Source organism: Chiloscyllium plagiosum, chromosome 34 (genome assembly GCF_004010195.1).
Source record: "Chiloscyllium plagiosum isolate BGI_BamShark_2017 chromosome 34, ASM401019v2, whole genome shotgun sequence".
NCBI classification, from domain to species: Eukaryota; Metazoa; Chordata; class Chondrichthyes; order Orectolobiformes; family Hemiscylliidae; genus Chiloscyllium; species Chiloscyllium plagiosum.
This window is the reverse complement of record NC_057743.1, coordinates 27,586,335-27,594,769: the sequence shown is the minus strand read 5'-3', so window position 1 is coordinate 27,594,769 and position 8,435 is coordinate 27,586,335. Positions and strand designations below refer to the sequence as shown.

The 8,435-nt window shown below is 39.6% G+C and overlaps 1 long non-coding RNA gene across 1 annotated transcript; it reads left to right on the top strand.

Annotated features, from left to right (window-relative positions):
* Positions 1-86: 86 nt before the first annotated feature.
* Positions 87-6,725, top strand: LOC122540372. The gene is made up of 3 exons (XR_006309271.1): positions 87-238; positions 3,252-3,323; positions 5,438-6,725. It is a non-coding gene; the product is annotated as an uncharacterized LOC122540372 (long non-coding RNA).
* The last annotated feature ends 1,710 nt before the right edge of the window (positions 6,726-8,435 follow it).

Here is an 8,435-nt window from a genome sequence, read left to right as displayed (position 1 = left end):
TAAATCCTACTCCCAAAACCAATACTTCACTCTCCCCTTTCTCTCGCACATCCCAAATGCACCAATGAGGGCAACATTTGGGTAAATTTTCATTGGATGTTTCTAATTAAAAAGAAGAAAGCTCCACTTCGTTTTGAGCCAGCAATAACTTGCCTTCATTGCACCTTTGATATCCTTCACAGAAGCAATTAACAAACAAAAATGGACATTGAGTCAGCCACAAAAAGGAGGTAGAAAGGTGAAAATTCAACGTTTTTGTCTTAAATGTTTTTTGTACTCTGCCTAGTTAGCTGTGCTTTATAAACCAGAAAAGATTATTTTAATATGTAAACATTAAAATTGTATAACCACAGGGATCAAGGTTTACTTATGTTACTATGTTTGCATCATTATAAAGAAGCAGGAAAATACTTTTCTTTATGTTGTGGGAAAGGTGATGTAGTCAGCCTGATTGGTTTCTGAAAGTAGCACCATATACTATATTCACAATTTAAAATAACATGTAAATTAGGTTGATTTTAATTTATACAGTTAGAAAGGGAACTTTAGGAACAAAAACAAATTACTGGAAAAGTTCTACAGATCTGGTAGCATCTGCTGAGAGAAAGCAGAGTTAACATTTCAAGTTCAGTGACCCTTCTTCAGTTCTGACCTGAGTTTTTCCAGCAATTTCTGTTTTTGTTTCTGATTTCCGGCACCCGCAGTGGAGTGATTAAAACAGGATCAAGACGCACACAGAGAGCAGGGAACTTTTCTAGGATTGAAAGAGTTTACAGAGATTGGAATTAGTGAGACCGTGGAGTGATTTTAAAAAGTTGAGAATTTTAAAATTGGTGCGTTGCTTAACTGGGAACACTCAAGCTGAATAAGCCCAGATATGAATGCATGTTAGAATGTAGGAGGTAAATTTTGGATGACCTCAAGTTTACATCAATTCTGAGAGGGTGGCCACAAATTGGGATTTAAGGTAAGTTTTAAGGTAAAAATGTATTGGTGAGGATGTAGGGCGGAGATAGATGATGTTGCAGAGTTGTAAAAACACAGCATTGGTGAAGTTGCAGCTATATCGGCAGGATGTGATGCTGAGGGTATGAAATGTGAACAGACTTGGGCTGCCTCAGATAATTGCACCAAGAGGGATGAAGTCAGTGGCTAATTAACTAAGTTTGTGACAAGAACCAATGACTTCTTGCAATATTTGGTTGGAGAGCATATCTATTGATCCAGTACTGTATGCTGTTCAATGTTCTGACTCTTTAGAAACAAAGGAGAAGTCAAAAAAGGTGATAGTGAGGTAGAGCTAGGTGTTTTCAACATTTGGAAACTGACACTGCAATTATACAAAGATGGATGGCAGGTCAGAAAATTTGACAGGATATTTAAAACAAAAAAGGTAAAGCTTGCCAAAAATTATTATGAAGGGAAAAGTTAGAGTATGAGAGAAAGCTAGCTAGAAAAATAAAATCAGATGGTAATTGTTTCTATAAATATAAAACAGAAAACTTAGTGAGTATTAGTCCAATAGAAATCTGAGTCTGAGGAATTAATAATGGAAAATAAGCAGATGTCAGATGAATTAAACAGGTTTTTTGTACTGGTCTTTGTTATATAGGATACAATTAACATTGCAGAAATAACTGTAAACCAAAAAAGAAATGGAAGGTAGAGAGGAATCCCGGAATATTACAATTGCCGAGGAAGTGGCATTCAGAAAAGTGTTAGAAATACAGGCTGTCTGAACCCCAAATCCTGATGGATTTCAACATAAGGTTTAAGCAGAGTGGCTAATGAGGTAATTGATGCATTTGTTTTGACTTTCAAAAAAACCTGGGATTCAGGGAAGATTCAACTGAATTGGAAAATAGCTAGTGTGTCTTTAATCAAAACGGGAAGGAAGACAGAAAACAGGAAGCTACATGGTCAGTTGACTAAACATTTGTCATAGGGAAGATGTTAAAAGTTGTTGTTAATTACATTAAAGCGGGGCACTTAAAAACGTTCAAGATAAGTCGGCAGAGTCAACATGTTTTTGTGAAAAAAATCACGCTTAACCCATTTATTGGAATTATTTAAGTAACTTGCTGTAGATAAAGAGATACTGGTGGATATTATGTACTTAGATTTTAGAAGGCATTTGCTCAGATGCCACATCAAAGATTATTGTGGAAAAAAAAGCTCATGGTGTAGAGGGTAACATATTGGTTTGGACAGAAGTTGGACTGACTGACCTGAAACAGAGAATAGGAATAAATAGGTCATTTTCTAGTTGGCAAGATGTAATCATGGTGTGCCATGGGGGTCAATGCTGGGACCTCCACCTTTTACAATTTATATAAATGACTTGAATGGACTGAAGATAAGTTGCTAAATTTGCTGCAGACACAAAGAGAGGTAGGAAAGTAATATGGGAAGAGGACCTATGGAGGCTAAAAAGATATATAGATAGTTTAAGTGATAGGATAAAGATCTGGGAAATACACTGTGTGGGAAAATGTAGTATTGTCCATTTTCACAGAATGAAAAAGAAGCATATTATTTAAATGGAGAGAAATTGCAGAGCTCTGAGATGCAGAGGAATCTAAGTGTTCTAATGCATGATTTGTAAAAGGCAAGTAGACAGGTATAGTAAGTATTTAGAAAAACCAATAGAATGCAAGAGGATTAAATATAGAAATAGGGAGATTGTACATCATACAGGACGCAGGTGAGAACACCTCTGGAATACATGTGTACAGCATTGGTCTCCTTATTTAGTGAAGATGTAAATGTATGCAAGGTAATTCAGAGAAGTTCAGAAGACTAATATCTGGAATGGGTGAATTGTCTTCTGAGGAAAATTTGGACAGGCTAGGCTTGTATCCCCTGCATGTTGGAAAAGTAAAAGTTAACTGAAACATACAAGATCCTGAAAGGTCTTGACAAAGTAGATGTGGGAAGAATGTTTTGTTGGAGAATCTAAAACTAGGGGGATATTATTGAAAAATAAGGGGTCATTTATTTAAAACGGCGATAATCTTTCTCTTGCAGAGGGTTGTGAATCTTTGGAACTCCCTTCCTCACCAAGTAGTTAAAATAGAGTCTGAATATTTTTAAGGCAGAGGTAGGTTCTTGTTAAGCAAGAGAGTGATAGGTTATTGGGGCTAGATAGGAATGAGAAGTAAATCAGCAAGCTTATTGATATTATTGAAATGCAGAGCAGGCTCGAGGGATCAAGTGGCCTACTCCTGCTCCTTTTTTGTATGTGTTTTCAGATGTTGTCATTGAGTGGCAGTGGAACAACATATGTCAAGAGTTATAGAGAACTGAGTGCTGGCAGTTGGTGGGTAAGAGCATTTTAATCTTTTTTTAATCTTTAATTTTGTTTGTAGCTAACATTTAACTGAAATCTGCAGTTTAAATGAAAAAGTTCCCAGGTTTTAAACAAGGTCTTCTGGAAGTACAGCTGGGTTTAGTTAAATTCAAGAGTCTGCTGAAACTAGTTTCTCTGTAACTGGATCAACTAAGCCTTTTATACTAGGAGCATTCCAATAACACTAGCCAATTTAGTGTGACTTATGAGAGTTTTGGAAGATGAATGATTAGGGAATTAGGGTAAGAAAGGAAAGAGATGCTCTTTTGATTTTGCTTTTTATGACTATTTCAGAAATTGGCTATTCCTCTGCTACAGCAGAATAAGTTTGTTATTTGGTGAATATCTAGCAAGTGACTAAGGTTCAATCTATCCTTAATTTCAAAAGGGTGATAAAGTTAACAAATATAGTTTTAAAAATGGGTAAATGTGTAAATGAATAAAATAATTAATTGGAACACATTAAGAGTGGCAGGGTGGGTTGTTTGTTCAAGATGTTATTGGTTCAAGATGCCAGCTTGATCCAGGATACCCATATCTGCAGCTTATATTTGAGAGTGGAACAGATTTGATTCAGTTTGAGATTCGGGCTGAAATAAAGACACTGCAACACTTTAATGAGAGAGAAACGTATCCGGGTATTTTGCATCTGGACCCAGTCACACCTCTATGGATCAGGTCTTCTTATTTGGTCAGTGTTCAGGAACAGGAGACTAAGGCTACAAATGAGGCAGCTAAGGAGACCTAGACAGCCGGAGCCTTTACAATTGTCAACAGGTTTGAGATTATAATCTACCTGATGGATGCGCTAACTATGACACTGTCGTACAGAAATCATTCAAGTTGGAGAAAGGAAAAGGAATGTAGTGGTAGTAGGAGATAGTATAGTTAGAGAGATTGGAATCTTTCTTGACGAAAATATAAATGGGCAGCAATGTGGCTCAGTGGTTAGCACTGTTACCTCACAGTACCAGGGACCTGGGTTTGATTCCATCCTCGGGTGACTGCCTGTGTGGAGTTTGCACATTTTCCCCATGTCTGCATGGTTTCCTCCGGGTGCTCCAATTTCCTCCCACAGTCCAAAGATGTGTTACCTCACAGTACCAGGGACCTGGGTTTGATTCCATCCTCGGGTGACTGCCTGTGTGGAGTTTGCACATTCTCCCCATGTCTGCATGGTTTCCTCTGGGTGCTCCAATTTCCTCCCACAGTCCAAAGATGTGCAGGTTAGGTGGATTGGCCAGGCTAAATTACCCATAGTGTCCAGAGAAGTGTAGGCTAGATGGATTAGCCATGGTAAATGAGATTGGGGAAGGGTGTAGGTTTGGGTGGGTGTTCTTTGGAGGGTCAGTGCGGACTCAATGGGCTGAATGGCCCGCTTCCCCACTGTAGGGATTCTATGAAACAGCATAAATCTAGTTTGATGTGTTGCTTGACTGGTGCCAGCATTCAGGCCGTTGACTAAGGGTGGAAACAAACTTGCAATGGGAGGGGAAGGATCAAGTCTCACAGTCCATGTATGTACCAATGACATAGGCAGGACAAAGGAGGTGATTCTGGACAGTCAATATGAAGAGCTCGGCAATAAATTAAGAAACAGAGGTCATAACCTCTGGATTATTATTTGAACCATGTAAAAATTGACATAGGGAAAATCAGATAAGAGAGATGAATGCATGGCTCAAAGACTGATGTGGAAGAAGTGGATTTTAGTTCATGGGTTGTGTGCTGAGAGTTAAAATCAAGACTTGCCCACCTTGGTGGGAAGGAGGCTGAGTTAGGAATTTGAGAGTGATTCATAAACCTGTTGGTTAAAGGTAAGTCACATAGATTTAGAGTTGTCAGCTTTGTAAGAATTTCCTGGAGTCTTCGTGATTTAATTTCTAAAACATTGTTATAGTAGAAACAGTGGGGGGAGGAACACAAAATTGTAGAGGCTTTAAAAATAATGCTGTGAATTTTTCATTTTCTTTTAAACATTTATTAGTTTCAAAAGTGTTAGGGATGGGATTAAAAGATTATTTCACTGATGATTGAATGATTCTCAACTAGGTCATTAAAGGCCTGTTTGTTTTCTGATTGACCAAGGGAAAGTGGAGAGTTGCAGAGATGAGCTTGTTGGAAGTCCAACATCAGAATGGAGGGCAGAAGGAGGCTGGAGGTGAAAGTTCATGTGATAAAACCCCAGGAATATGTTCAACCACCACTGGCCACTGAGGTACCTGGGAGCAAAGTAGGAGTGGTATACTAAAGTGTCAATGATCAACCTCAAAATGAATGAGAAAGTCAATATAGTACCTGCCTCTCAGTTCAGCTCTGCTGCTAAACATAAGGGAGCTTCAATGGCCACACCCAGACCCCCCATTTGGGGAATGAAAATAAAAACATCAGGGTTCCAATGACTGATCCAGGGACTAGTATTGACATGTGGTTTTGTATAGTGAAAACAACATTAAGCTCAGCAATGATGTTCCTGCAATGATAAAATATTCCATCACTTACTAGAAACAAATGTAATACTGCAGGGATTCTATGATCAGTATGCATCCTGGGAAACAGACCGTACAGCAAAAGTCCTGCATCACTGAGCTATTCAGGATGAACTTGGATGAAAACCACTGCATCTTTCTCTAGACTTCCTTTGCAAAGGCATGTTCCAGAAGGAGATATGTGTCCGTCTCTAATCCCTCGTGACTGATTTAAGGACAGTATGCAGTGGCGTAGACAGACCAGGCATACAAGATTCTCACAGGTAGTGCCCTTCTCACTGCCAGCTCAGTTAGTCTTTTGAGATAGTGGGAAAATAGTGTAATATTGTAAAGTCAGTAATTGTACTGAGAAATTATGTCAAGGTCAGTGCTGGAACACCATGAACCACTTCTTCAACTAAGTGGAAACATCTGACTGCAATACTGTACTGCAAGAATTCAAACTTTGTGACTTGAGTTCTATTTGAAATGCATAGGCAAAGCACTGTCATGTGAAACCACTCCAGACACTTAAAATGGGAGACATTTGCTTTTATATTTATGGATTTAAATTTTTTGTGACATGCATAATGAATGTGAAGATCACCTATATCCTGTGAGTTACCTTGGATATACATTATCTCTGTCTATATCCTAACTGTGTAGATCAAGTTCAATGCTGTTTGAGAACAGATTATCAAAGCTTCTTCTTAAGTTTGGAGCAGTTTTGAAAAATACTTTCTGTATTAGTGATATTAATTAGTATATTCATGTGGGAGATCTAATTACTGAGAGGTAACTATGCAGGAGATAACAAATTACTCTTAGTTTTGCTCCATTCAAATGTCATTTGTGCCTTTATCTTCAGCCTTTCTGGAATAAAATAGGGTGTTAAGCATTTTTTTAAAAAACAATTTTCATAATCCAAAATTTCTTCAAGGATAAAAGATTATTTGAAATATTTGTTTTGAGTAAGTATTAATGAAATTAACACATGTTGGAACTTAGATGTGAGCACGTAACCAAAACATTAAAAATAGCACAAATCAAATTTAACATCTTAAATTGAGGCTACTCATTGACCTCCTCCCAAAAACAAAATTGAGAGAAAGAACTAGCTTGAAATGATACAGTCATTGAAGAGTAGAACACTGAAGAAGGTGATACAGTTCATTCTCCCTGTGCTGACTTGCACAGAGACTTTTATCATTCCCATACATCACAAAGCACATTACAGCCTGAACTGTCCTCATCCTCTAGCACCCTCCTCCACCTCGTCCTCACTTTGAATAAATTCACCTTTAACTCCTCTTACTTTCTTCAGGCCAAAGGTATGGTCATGGGTACCTGCATGGGCCCCAGTTAGGCCGGTCACTTCGTGGGAACATTCCTTGTTCTGAACTTACTCGGGTTCCTCCCCATGACTCTTTCTATGTTACGTTGACAACATCATTGGTGTTGCTTTCCCTTCTTGTGACTGAGAATTCAGAATTGAAAACATTTAGCAATTTTGCTTCCAATTTACACTCTGCCCTCAGCTTCACCTGCTCCAGTTCTGACTGCTCTCTTTTCTTCTCTGACATCTCTGTTTACATTTCTGGGGATAGGCTGGCCACCGATTCCCACAGTTACCTCGACTATACATCCTCGCATCCTGTCTCTTGTAAGGACTCAATTCCATTCTCCCAGTTTCTCCGTCCCAATCGCGTCTATTCTGATGATGCTACCTTCCCAAGTGAGGGCCTCAGAAATGTCTGCCTTTTTCCTCCAGTGAGGATTTCCCACTACCGTGGTCGACAGTGCCCTCAGCTTTGTTCCTGCACTCTTCCCTCACCACTTCTCTCCCTTCAACAATAGTGATAAGGTTTTTCTGGTCCTCACTTTTCATCCCACTCACCTCCGTACCTAAAGGATTGTAAGCTGCCATTTCTGTCACCTTCAATGGGATGTCACAACCAGACACACAACCCCCTCCCCTCCCTTGACTGCATTCCACAGGGTCTGTTCACTCCGGGACACACTGGTACCCTCTTCCTTCACTCCCAACATCTCCTCACATCCCCACAGCACCTTCCTATGCAATTACAGAAGGTGTAATATCTGCTCATTTCCCTCCTCCCTCCTCACCATCAAGGTCCCAGACGTACCTTACAGGTAAGAGACAAAAAAACTGCAGATGCTGGAATCCAAGGTAGACAAGCAGGATGCTGGAAGAACACCGCAAGCCAGGCAGCATCAGGAGGAGTAGCGAGTTTGTTTCACGGTGTGGTCAAAGAGCCCTCTCTTCCATTCCTCTGACCGACCAACCAGATCATACCCTCTACCTGTGTTTGCCTATCACTACCTCACCACTCAGTCATAGAGTCAGAGAGATGTACAGCATGGAAACCGACCCTTTGGTCCAACTCGTCTATGCCGCCAACCCAATCTAGTCCCACCTGCCAGCACCTGGCCCATATCCCTCCAAACCCTTTCTATTCATATACCCATCCAGATACCTTTTAAATATTGCAATTTTACTAGCCTTCCCTTCTCACTTTCTTCAGGGAAAGACAGGGACATCATTTTAACAATGCATCCCAAGGACAGCACCTCTGCATGGGGCTAACCCTCATCAA